Here is a 13,652-nt window from a genome sequence, read left to right on the forward strand (position 1 = left end):
AAACAGGCCAAGAAGAAAAGACACGTTAACTGCCAAAAAAGAAAAAAAAAATAGAAGAACTAATTCTTTACCTTTATTCCTTTTTTTTTTTTTTTGCCGTTTAGTCTCCAGTAACACCATTTTCCAGTACTGCAACCTACCTGTAGTCCAGTCATTTTAAGCCTAAATGGGGATCAACCTAGGACAAATTGCAACAGAAGCAAACTCAGCTGATTTTGTATCCTCAATATGTCCTGAGTAAGAAAAAAAAAAAAAAAAGCCCCGAAGAATCCCATTAGGAGAAAGTTTAAAAAAGACACAAATATAGCCTGTTCATTCACCTATTCATTCTTTTTCTCACGTGAATAGGGTAAAAATTGGAACCTTTAGATATCACCATGAAAATGACTGCGTTGATTACTTACATCAAGACAAACAAAAATGTATTGCACGTTTTTTGAAACTGTTTGTCAACAAGGGCAAATGGTGCATCTAATTTTGTATGTGCTAATTTGCATAAATACCACAACAGATCTAAACATTGGGTATAGCCAGGTGAAAATGTCTTGTTGAATCTTGTTGACATCTTTCAGTAAAATACTTAATGTTAAAGGGTTAGTTTACCCAAAAATGAAAATTCTGTCAGTAATTACTCACCCTCATGTTGTTCCAACCCCGTAAGACTTTCGTTCATCTTCGGAAAACAAATGAAGATATTTTTGATGAAATCTGAGTGCTGGATCACTCCTTCACAGGCTTATGGACACCTTAACCCTCTGGGGACCAAGCTGTTTTTGGGGTCCTTGAGATGTTCTGACATGCCTTCACATTTGTGCTTTTTTCAGTTATTTATAAACATGTTAATGGCAAAGGTGTAAATTCACTCTATATAGCACAAACAGGGCTACCATAATATGCGAGCAACGTGTATGTAGATGTTTGTATTTTTAAGAGAATAATGTTTATGCGTGGTTATTGGAAAAAATTAAAATGAAAGTTGCTGAATTAAGACCACAAAACACATATTAAATATGTGTCCACAAGACTTTTGACTAATGGATGTTATCCCTTTGAGTTCTAGCTTCAAAATTATGTGAAAATAGTCTTGCTTTATCGTTCACAAAAAAAATACATTGATTTAAATGGTGTAAAACAGGTTTTGCTTGGAAAGCCAATATGCGAGGGGGAGGAGTAGTTTACACCTTAGATTTCAATGTCCCACCCACTCTGCATAATGACTCTGCCTAATGAGCCATTCTTTCAGGTGTGACACTGACTGAGCCACAATGCAAGGACAAAAGATGTATTTAGAAGAAGACTTATATTGACCATTTAAGATTTCGCTTACATCTCTCTTGTAAATATGTTTTGCTATTTTATTAAAAATGTTACAATTACAACAATAATTACAATTTCAACAATATTTCAAGTGTACTCTTTCTTTATAAAAAAGAAAAAGAAAAAAGATTATAGGCCTACATTTTATCATATGTATTCATTAGTTTGAATATAGCCAACATTGGAACATCTAACATCTTAGTCTATGACTTTATTTTTGACAATTATATATATATATATATATATATATATATATATAACGCGTTAGATATGAGCAGAAATTGCTAAACAAAAGCTTATTTGATGTGGCAGTATATTCTACAGTAGCCTAAAAACTGTACCCAAATCTAGTCAACAAGTGACTGACTGTAACGTTGTTTTTATGAAATATTAGGGCATATAAATGCTAATTTGCAGTTTAATACGTTGCTTATACACAGGGACGGACTGACAATCTGTGCGTTCTGGAAAAGTCCAGAACGGCCGTCCAACCGAGGGCCGTCGGCACAAAAAATTAGTCTAATAAAGCAACATGAACAGCCAACAGCAGGGGCACTACGATCACTTATATGATACGTGTAAAAAAAACAACAACTGAGGAAGAAGAGTCGGCCTACTAGCCACTGACAGAAAGTTAGTTTTATAAGGCTTATCTATACTGCACTTTTAAATTTGCTTACATTATATTTGAATAGGTAAGTTATAGTATAGCAGTGGTCTCCAATGTGATGCCTGTGAGTTGCCCGCTAAACACATTCTATAAATAGCCCCAACTTGCCAATAGCGATCCACTGTAAATCGGGGCTCCAGACTTCGACTAAATGGTATAATTTTGCGACCTTTTCAACTAAACGTTTCAATTTGCACTTTTGCCTCTACAAAATTACCCAACTCTCTTTGATTATACGCTGTCATTTGCGTTGCGTATGATAAGCATCAAATGGCAAACGCTCAAAAAGAGGAACAAAACCTGTTTGATCTGAGCAGCGCAGAGCATTATCAGCTCGGCCCAAAAACAGCAATCGCGGCCAAAGCAGCTGATCTCGATCATGGATTATTATCGATTATTACACAGAGCTGCGTGATCCACTGAGAAGCATTTAAATTCAGCGCAGAATTCTCTATCTCCATTATAAACCCACAGATGACATTGTGATTTAAGCTTGTTAAAAGCCAGATGAAACAGCGCTGATATTCTCAACATATTGATGCAAAAAACAGGCGAAACATTGTTCCAAGAACAAACCAGTTAGAAGACATTCACTCCACAACTTATTAATTAACTGTAGTAAAACAAATTTTTTTGGGGCAGAAATGTGCCTGTATATATTCATATTAAAAATGCTGTTATATTAATATAGTCATGTAGGCCTATATATGTATTAAATGTAATGCAGTAGGCTAATGTTTTTGTTAAGAAGTTATGGCAGTTTATTTATTTATTTTTGCATTTATATTTATACTAAATGTTTGGGCTACTGTTTTTGATAACACATACAATAGGTTTATAGAAAATCAACAAAAAAAACCAATAAATATTTTCATAATTTTTCAGGAATTGTTGATTTTTTTTTTAAATGCTTGTAAGTCTGAACTAGAATATCAAGATATTTTATTATTTTGCATATGATGGTGTAAAGTAAAAAAGCACCACCATGTTATATGTATAATAAATATTTGAGTATAACAAACAAAAATCCCTTCTATTATTTTATCCCTTGAGGTAGCCCTTGCACACAAAAAGGTTGGAGACCCCTGGTATATATATAACTATATGTTTTATAATTACAAGTTTGTGTAATTTGGGGTTTCTGTTGCATGCAGTGACATTTCATTATTTGCATTTTATGGCATTGTACATTTTTTAGAATTATTTTTTTTGTCTTTTTTTGAAGGCTGAGGCTTCATTAATAAACACAACCCCAATTATCATCATTGGTTTGATATGTTACTTGCTGTGAATACTTTGTCTGATAGGCTACAGTATTGTGGCATTATCAGGACATCCTGGCTAGTGTCTGTCGCACAGGGGCGAATGGCCGGATGATGGGCCTATTTGGGAGAAAGTCCAGGGGCCGTATTCACAAAGAATTTTAAGGCTAAAAGTAGCTCCTAACTGGCGAATTTAGGAGCAACTCCTAAAAATAATGGGCGTGTCACTCGTAACTTTAGGACTCCTAATTTTTTTGACTAAGAGTAATTCACAAAGCATTTTAGCCCTAAAAGTAGCACCTAAGCCTGGGACAGCTTAAAAGAAGTCGAGAGGACTCCTAACTCACTAAGACCTATTCACAAACCGCTTTTTGTGGCATTTCACGTTGCGATGTTTTGAAATGCGTGCGCGGCGGCTACAGGAGCTTCCAATCGCGAGGGAACAATTTTGCATTGTAGGCATAACTAGGGATGCAATAACGCCACCAACAACAACCAAAACTAGGCTACTCATTCATTGCATGTAAACTAATTGTAACGTTTGATTGTGAATCAAATTAAAATGTTCTTCTCTTTGCAAACGTAGGCAGAGGCATATAGTGACAGATTAATTCAATAACGTTGCAAAGATATTGCATCAATCCATATGTTTCATTAGGCTACTAGGCTATTTGTTTTTCCTTACTCTTTATTCATTTAGGCTATTTATTCAGTTATTCATCATCTTCGTCCTTCGCACTACTTGTGTAGCGCACGCATTCTCAGACCTGTCACCTGTCAATCATCATCGTAGGGGAGGGGTTTGGAATCATTCCCGCGTTACAATCATCAGCCAATCAAGGTGGTCACTTCAGTCAAGCTCGTGCATGAGTAATGACGTCATCCATAGCAACAAAGACTCACTCTTAGTTTAGGAGTTGTCATTTTTCTTTACTAAGAGTAGGTCTGAAAGGCGTTGTGAATAACTTTTAAGAGAAAACTCCTAGCTAAAATCTTTTAGTGTGATTTAGGAGTACTCCTAGTGGTAAGATAAAATGCTTTGTGAATACGGCCCCAGGGCTGTTTTTTAGCCCCAGTCCGTCCCTGCTTATACAAATAAATTTTATTTCAACATATTCCAGTCGATTTTTACTCATCTCAGTAGGCTATAGCAAAGCAGTTTATTCTTTCACACACAGACGCGCGATTTATATTTAGGCTAAACAGTCTTTACAAATATGTACCCTTCATTCATCTCACAGAAAGGCGAGTCATATTATAGAAATGCGATTCATCTTTTTGCGGTTTGCATAGGCCTACACTAACGTATTCCACACTTGAGAAAAGAAAACAGCCTACCTCACTCCTCAGCGGGATCTGCTCCTCATATCAGGATATATTGCTCCTCATATCAGCAACATCTTTTCTCCATAAGGTAGGCTATATTATGCCTCACTCGATCGCGACGCGCTTTGTTTACAGCTGATGTGGGCGTTTCACAGGTGTGAAATGGTTCTCAGAATTTGTGTTTGAATAGCACGCGCTCTCCGGGGAGTGGTCACATTACTTTTGAATGGCTCGTAATGAGCTCGACTGGAGTCGCTCTCTTTTTATACAGATTACAGAAGCTGAGAATATTTGTTTTTTATATAAGTTACTTCATTTAACAGATGCGATCTCAAGCTTTATGCCCGTGGGTCTGTTTGCCTGTTTGACTGAATTTTCGCGGAGTTATAGATCATTTTCGAACGCGTTTCAAATGGGAGTTTACTGACAGAGAGAAGGCAGAAATCGCATCATGTTAATTTTTCTTTATTTGTCAAAAAGCAAAACACTTTATTTTTATTATGAGTATACAGAAAAAAAATAGAAACTGAACAGGATCGATTGATGTATTACACGAAAATGAAAGATCAAAATTAACAGAGCATTTAGTGTTTATTTTCATTGCAAAAAAAAAAAAAACGAGCAAAACGCGTGGGCGCGTTTTTGGTCCCCAGAGGGTTAACTTGCTGGCCCAGAAAATGCATTAAAGACATTGTTAATATAGTCCAAGTGACTCCAGTGGCTCAATCTTAAGTTTATAAAGCGACAAGAATACTTTTTGTGCGCAAAAACAAACAAAAATAACGACTTTATTCCACTTTTCATTTCCTTCTCTCTGGACCTCGAGTCTTTTTACGTAGTGTAATAGCGTAGCGCGTCTGTGTTGCACGTCACCACGTAGGCTCACTATTGGGTGACTCTGGTCATGTGTGATACGTGGTGACGTGAAACACAGACACGCTACGCTATTACACTACGTAAAGAGAAGGAGAGAGAAGGAAATGAAAAGTGGAATAAAGTCGTTATTTTTGTTTGTTTTTGCGCACAAAAAGTATTCTGGTCGCTTTATAAACTTAAGATTGAGCCACTGTAGTCACTTGGACTATATTAACAATGTCTTTAATACATTTTCTGGGCCAGCAAGTTAAGGTGTCCATAAGCCTGCAGGAGGAGTGAGCCAGCTCTCAGATTTCATCAAAAATATCTTAATTTGTGTTCCGAAGATTACCGAGAGTCTTACGGGGTTGGAACAACATGAGGGTGAGTAATTACTGACAGAATTTTCATTTTTGGGTGAACTAACCCTTTAAGGTCTGAATGGAACCCATTTAGGCTACCCATGAGCATTAATACATAGAGGCAGGAAGAAGTACTTTAAACCAGCCTTTATTAATTATTATTGCAGAGATGGGGTTTGGGGCTGGGTCCGTGGTGGGACTGTTTCTGGGGGGTGAGTCTGAGGGAAGAACAGGAGACAAGGATAAGGAGAATGCAGAAGACAAAAGGTAGGTAAAATAAAAAGTGGCTTGATCAAAAATTCTAATTACATACACAATGCACCACTAGAGAATCTCATCTTCATTCTCGTCACAGGCCATCTGCTTTGAGTTTGTGCAGCTCACTCCCCTGCAGTGTCAACAGGCCAGGGTGCATTATATATTGTTTTTTTTTACAACTGCATCTCAGGGTGATGCAGTCATAATGAATAGGCGTATGAATAGGCTAAATTTGTGTCTTTTTCTAAACTTTCCCCTAATGGGATTCTTCTGGGCTTTTTTTTTTCCTTACTCGGGGATTTTTTTTTTTTCCTTACATATTGAGGATACAAAACGCCTCGGTTACGACTGTAATCTCGGTTCCCTGAAGAGGGAACGAGCGTTGCGTCGAGTTTGACGCTATGGGAACGCTTTCCGTGATGATGTCTTGAAGCACATGTAAAATCAGTCCAATGGCGTGGCGGAGCGTCAGATGCGGGTGACGTCACGTACCAGGAAACTATAAAGCCTGCTTGAAAACAGAGAGCGACAGCTTCGTAGAAAGTCTGAAGTAGCCGCTGACAGGCATGAAGGAGATATGGCAAGGTGACGCAACGCTCGTTCCCTCTTCAGGGAACCGAGGTTACAGTCGTAACCGAGGCGTTCCCTTTCAAGGGAACTCGCGTTGCGTCGAGTTTGACGCTATGGGAACGTAGCCAAACTCCCTCCATATCAACTCCACCACCTCGGGGTGGAGCCTCCATTCCCCGGGCCTCGGCCCCTGTCTCGACAGAGTGTCTGCTCCTATATTCTGGACCCCGGGGATGTAGGCTGCCCTGAGTGACAGCAACTTCCCCTGGGACCACAAGAGGATATGGCGTGCCAGATTTGATAATGGGCGCGAGCGCAAACCCCCTTGGTGGTTGATATAGGCGACTACCGACGTGTTGTCTGTATGCACTAACACATGGTGCCCCCTGAGATCTGTGATGAAGCTCCTCAGAGCCCGGAAGACAGCTAACATCTCTAGGCGATTGATATGCCAGGAACGATGATGGTCTTCCCACAGACCTTGAGATTAGCGACCCTCTAGGATCGCTCCCCAACCCGTGAGGGAAGCATCCGTCGTTAGCAGTCTGCGACGACAAGGAGCTCCCAACACTGGGCCCTGGGACAGGAACCAAGGTTTCTTCCACATAACCAGGGCACGTAAGTATCGCCGCGTGACCTTGATTGTGCGAAATGGGTTGCCCCTCAGGGAAAACCCCCTGGTCCTGAGCCACCACTGCAGGGGCCTCATGTGTAGCAGTCCAAAAGGTATCACGTTGGAAGCTGCTGCCATGAGACCCAACAGTCTCTGAAACTGTTTGACAGTGAGTAGCTGGCCTAGCTTTACACTTTTCACAGCTGCAAGGATGGACTCTATACGTGGCGGTGACAGGCGCGCCTGCATCGACACTGAATCCCAAACTACGCCTAGAAAAGTGGTCCTCTGGAGTGGAGAAAGCACACTCTTCTTGGCGTTCAGCCGTAACCCCAACTCTTTCATGTGGGCGAGAACAACATCTCGATGTTGAACCGCCAACCGATGCGACTGAGCTAAAATCAACCAATCGTCGATGTGGTTCATGATGCGAATACCCTGGAGGCGCAGGGGCGCCAGAGCTGCATCCATGCATTTGGTGAAAGTGCGGGGTGATAAAGCTAGGCCGAATGGAAGTACTCGATATTGGTATGCTTTGCCCCCGAAAGCAAACCTCAGGAACTTCCAATGACACGGACGGATGGAAATATGGAAATATGCGTCCTTGAGGTCTATCGTGACAAACCAGTCCTCGGACCTGATCTGTGGCACGATCTGTCTCAATGTTAACATTTTGAACTTGAGCTGCATGACTGACTCGTTCAGAACTCGAAGATCTAAAATGGGACGCAATCCCCCGTCCTTCTTCGGAACTATGAAATACCGGCTGTAAAACCCGGTTTCCCTGTTGGAGGGAGGTACATATTCTATGGCCCCTTTCTCTAACAGAGTGTTTACTTCCTGTTCCATAACCAGAACCTGCTCGGGACCCACCACTGTGGGCAGGACCCCCATAAACCGAGGTGGGCGTTTCTTGAATTGTATCTGATACCCTTTTTCCACGGTCTGCAGGACCCAACGAGAAACATTTGACAGTAGCTTCCACGCTGTCAGAGATTCTACTAAAGGTACCAGCCTCTCGAGACTGGTTTCTGGATTTTGTTGTTGAGTAGTCAATTCGTCGCCCTGTAACGGCGCACCGGCAGGGAACGACCGAACAGACTGCTCTAACACCCTCCTCGGAGGGGGCGGGCATCCCGAGGCCACTACGTTTCCGGGTGGTCCTTGAGATATGTGCTCGCCGGAGACCGCTGCGCCCTGTAACACCGGAGGTGGCAGGGTCGGCAGAACGGTCCCCTGAGGGTACCGAAGGGAGACGGGCACCGTAAAAAGAGGTGTTGACCGCTGCACTTCGGGGGGGACTACCCTCATTTGTCCTGAGCCCTCGGACGTCAGGACTTTTTCCCAGCAGCCTTCTTGGCGGTAATAACGGTCCTCAGATCCGTTCTACCCCTCGAAGGCTGCTGGGTTTGAGCGTGCCCTCCGTGTCCCCGTGGTTTATGTGGGGGAGCACGGGCGGACACGCTCTGTTTTTGAGTTGCACGATGTTGAGTGCTCTTTTTAGATGAGTGAGGCTGCTCCCGCTCAGCAGCCTCATGAAAAGATCGGCGGGGGAGAAGTTTTTGCAAAGCAGCTGCCTGCTTAGATGCTTCCTGAAGCTTATCAACAGCAGCAGAAACAGCGTTGCCAAAGAGACCATGCGTAGAAACAGGAGAATCCAACAGAACATTTTTCTCTTTGTCTTTAATATCACTGAGGTTGAGCCACAGATGCCTCTCAGTGGCCACCAGGGCTGCCATAGACCGCCCGATTGATTTAGCGGTCTCCTTGGTGGCCCTGAGAGACAGATCTGTGGCTCTGCGTAGTTCAGCAACAGCCTCAGGACTAATACCCCCGCCCTCATCCACATCACTCAATAATTCAGCCTGATAAGCCTGCAGCAGTGACATAGTATGAAGACACGCTGCAGCCTGACCAGAAGCTGAATAAGCCTTGCCCACCAGAGAAGATGTTACTCTGAGGGGCTTATTAGGCAACGCCGGAGCTTTTAGTGAAGATGCCGTTGCTGGAGAGAGATAGCTCGCAAGCGTCTCTTCCACTTTCGGCATCTCCCCATAACCATGCTCTTTATACCCAAATATAGCAGAATAATTTGTGGTTTGTGAATTAAAAACTCTATAAGAAACTGGTCTCTCCCACGATCTCGACACCTCGGTGTGGAGATCGGGGAAAAACGGCAGATTTCGGCGTTGTGGTTGTGCACGTGAGGGCAGGAAGCGTTCGTCAAGTTTACTTTTTGAACGAACGTCCTGTTTATCAGATGGCCATTCAATACATAATCTATCAACTGCTCTCGTCACTACATCCAGCAATTCTTCGAATGCATGAGACTGAGGTGGGGCTTCCTCAGACTCAGCCTCAACACTAACAACATCCAGTTCCTTAGAACTAGACAATTGCAGTGTTTGTTCTATCATCGGGGCGGAAGAAACCGCAGCGCGTGCTTCCGAATCCTGATGACAGACATCGGGTCTATCAGGTAAGGGCCCCGCTGATAGATCCATTTGCGAACCCCAGGACTGAGATCGCCGCTGTGCCTCGGCAGCAGCGGGACCCGAGCCCTGGGGAACGCGAGCTTCCCGGAAGAAACTCAGCCGGGATCGGAGCGAGCGCATGGACAGCGCCTCGCATTGCACACAGCCAGCACCCTCGAGTGCTGACTGGGCATGCTCCTCTCCCAAACAAACAATGCACAGAACGTGAGTGTCCCTACCCGTAATATAACGTGGGCAGGGATGCACACACATTCTGAACTGTTCGCTGGACATAATTGCTTTCAGTGACAAGACAACAGTAAATAGACAGAGACAGATTTCACATAGAGCGCTACTGAAGACACAGAAGCTGTCGCTCTCTGTTTTCAAGCAGGCTTTATAGTTTCCTGGTACGTGACGTCACCCGCATCTGACGCTCCGCCACGCCATTGGACTGATTTTACATGTGCTTCAAGACATCATCACGCAAAGCGTTCCCATAGCGTCAAACTCGACGCAACGCGAGTTCCCTTGAAAGGGAATCAGTTGAGTTTGCTTCTGTTGCAATTTGTCCTACCTTTTTTCATAAAATGACTGGACTACTGGAGTCTCCAGAAGTTCAAGGTGTAGGGCTGAGCAAATATGGGCAAAACTCTTTACTGCCTTAGAACTTCATAAAGCCTTTTAAAGGTATACATGTGAATTAAACATGGCACTATGGCCTTCATCATCCCAGTATGCTAATGCCGATCTAGAGCAGGGATTTCATTAATATGCTGATTGAGGACTGTTAGGACACTCCAGGCACAGAATGGTTCTGTCGGGAGAAACAGAGTCGTTTGCACCTCAATGACACGTCTGTACCATTTGCTTTACAGGACATATGCTTTCAACTACATACTGTTTATTTATTAGTGTGTTCTAATATGTAACTATGCCATGTTTGGTCTCATCTGACAGCTTTTAAACTGAAATGAATGGTGGTGAACTTAATAGAGGTATTAAAGTATCATAATGTACAATAGGTACTATTGCTTAAACATACATTGAGGAGAATATGTTAATGTTCTTCTCCCCCTCTGGATCTCCACCCATTTGCCTCGTCTTTTGGTTTCCTGTCAGTTGGATTTGGTGTTGGTATGCCACTCATGTTTAACAATGCTTTGCTCAGGGTATAAGAAGGAAAGGTAACTGCTGAACTAGGAGAAAGGCTTTAACCCTGCCACTTCCGCACACGAGTGCATAACCTCATACTACAAGAAAGGCTTTTACAGCCTCTTCTGCACGACAGTGCATTATTTGTTACAACTAAGTTTCTATACAGTATGTTGTTCCATTCTACTGTCTATATATGTTACTTAATAAGTAACTTTGCCTGCTTTAAAGGCTTTGAGAATCTTTTCTTTTATCACTGATCATGTTGAAAGCTAAAGTGATTATAACTTTCGTTATCTAAATGTTCAGGTTAAATCATGTTTTCCTAACGCCCCAGTGTAGTGACGGGGACACTATACTGTCAAAGAGCACCGTCCTTCGGATGAGACGTAAAACCGAGGTCCTGACTCTCTGTGGTCATTAAAAATCCCATGGCATTTCTCGTAAAGAGTAGGGGTGTAACCCCGGTGTCCTGGCCACATTCCACACATTGGCCCTTACCAATCATGGCCTCCTAATAATCCCCTTACATTGAATTGGCTCCATCACTCTCTCTCCTCTCTCCACCTATAGCTGGTGTGTGGTGAGCGCACTGGCGCCGTTGTTCTGTGGCTGCCGTCGCATCATCCAAGTGGATGCTGCACACTGGTGGTGGTTGAGGAGAGACCCCTGATATGATTGTAAAGCGCTTTGGGTGTACAGTAGTACATATGAAAGCGCTATATAAATGCCTCATTCTATTCTATTCTATTCTATTCTATCAGTTCTAAGAAAGACCTTTACCTTTAAAGAATTAGAGGTTAAAGAATAACAACAACTTTAATGAAGTCAGATTAATTTTATTGGAGTTAGATAAATATTTGAATTATACACATTATCCTTCAACTGCCTTTTGTTCCGATTATTGGTTCAAAATAGCAGCGTAAGCTTCCAGTCTTACAAAGGTATCAGGATCTCTGAGACTTTTTTTTAAGGTAACGAATCCTGAAATATGACCCACACTTAATAAGAATCACAAGAATCACGTGAAGAGTTTTTTATAGGCTTTATAGACAGATAGGTTGGGAGTGATTATTGAAGGACCAGCACAACATCCTCTCGTACCTCTGTTTGAAGAAATGATCTTCCAGAATCTTTCAGTAAGTTTTGGGAGTTGAGTCCATAAGTCCATCTCCTACCCTGAAGGACTGTCTTGCTCATTGTTATTAGCAGCTCACAGCATGACTCCCTTTCCACAGCTGCTTCTGTCTGACTTGAACTGGTGGTGGTCCCTCAAGAGTCACTCTCATCCTCTCAGAAGCCGTCAGACACATAGATTGTCTATAAACATATTTCAGGATTCTTTACCATAGCAAAGTCTCTGAGATCCTGACACCTTGTACTTCTGGAGATTCCAGGTAGGTTTCAGTTCTGAAAAATGGTGGCGCTGGAGACTAAAGGGTCCCTGATGGTTTCACACCTAATTCTTCACATTAATTCCTAATTTTATATTTTGCAGTAAACGGTAATATGTGTATTTTCTTGGCCTGTTTTGTATGACCCTGCTGAACCAATGACCGTTTTGCTGTCCATTGGTCACACCTTAATTTAACAATTTCTAGTATTGCATTAGTATTGCATTCTTCTCGTGAGCATTTAATTATTATTATTTTTTTTACTTTTCAGTGCAAGGTAAATCTCTTTTAGTGGCCCATTTTAACTGTAAAAGGAAACCTGCTTAATAATTATGCACAATAAGAAGTTTTTCACTTCCAGCCTTCCTTAACGTCCCGTTTTCACTGTTGCACAGCGGTTTCCTGTCTGTCTGAGTGAATTACGTTGTATCTCCTTATAGCTTAGTTTTTAAACTCTATTTTCTAACTTTCCTGCCTTTTATATTGCTTGATATAATTGAATCATCACAATATGTCTGATATTATCGAATTTTGTCTGTCACATTGATCTGGCATCTCTAGCTTTAATCTAAATCACTATCGCACGCACAACGCGCTAGCATTTCGCTTGCCAGTTAATCTGCCATCTGTGCTTACCGTCTATTTTTCTCTTGCGCCTTTTACGAGTCCATCAAACAACTGTGGTGAGTCGGATCAATCAACAAACACGGTGAGTCATGTCATCTCCTGTTATTGTCTTGCACAGCCTGCCACATGTATAGTATAGCCTTCTCTGTCAGCGTTGAAGGCTACACATGTGATAAATGCAGGGAGATAGTCAGGCTGACGGAGAAGATTTAAGAACTAGAGATGCATTCAAACTTTAATCGAGGATAGTAAGAATGCAAGGGCTTTAGATACTACTTTGGATGTGACTAGCTTAGTGAAATCTGTACATTGTTCGGTTCCAGCTGTAGAGCCCATGCAGCTGGGTGACTGAGACGGCATAGTTGCGGGACAAAACACCGCCCTTCCGTTCCGATTAAAGCATCTAATAGGTTCTCCCTACTAAGTGACGTTTTTTGAAAATGTAAAAATGCAGAAAGTTTTCCACTCGTATTAGTGATAATGGTATCACAAGGACAGAATACCATTTGTAAACTGTAAAATTTTCCATATAATAAAGAAATTATTACTCTAGGGGTTTATTTTTATTGTCATTATAATAAAAAATGTATTTTAAGCTGAAAGAATGTGTCACACTGGCAGAATCAAATATGTAAGAACCAAGGTCAGACCAGAATTGTTTGGATATAGGGCAATCATAAAACAAATGTCCAGCTTACTGGACATACAGTATTTCAGGGTAAAAGCCAGGCCATTTTCCAATCTATATCTTCTATCAAATATCTCCAAT

The sequence above is a fragment of the Scardinius erythrophthalmus genome, assembly GCF_964197995.2.
Source record: "Scardinius erythrophthalmus genome assembly, chromosome: 5".
Taxonomy (NCBI): Eukaryota; Metazoa; Chordata; class Actinopteri; order Cypriniformes; family Leuciscidae; genus Scardinius; species Scardinius erythrophthalmus.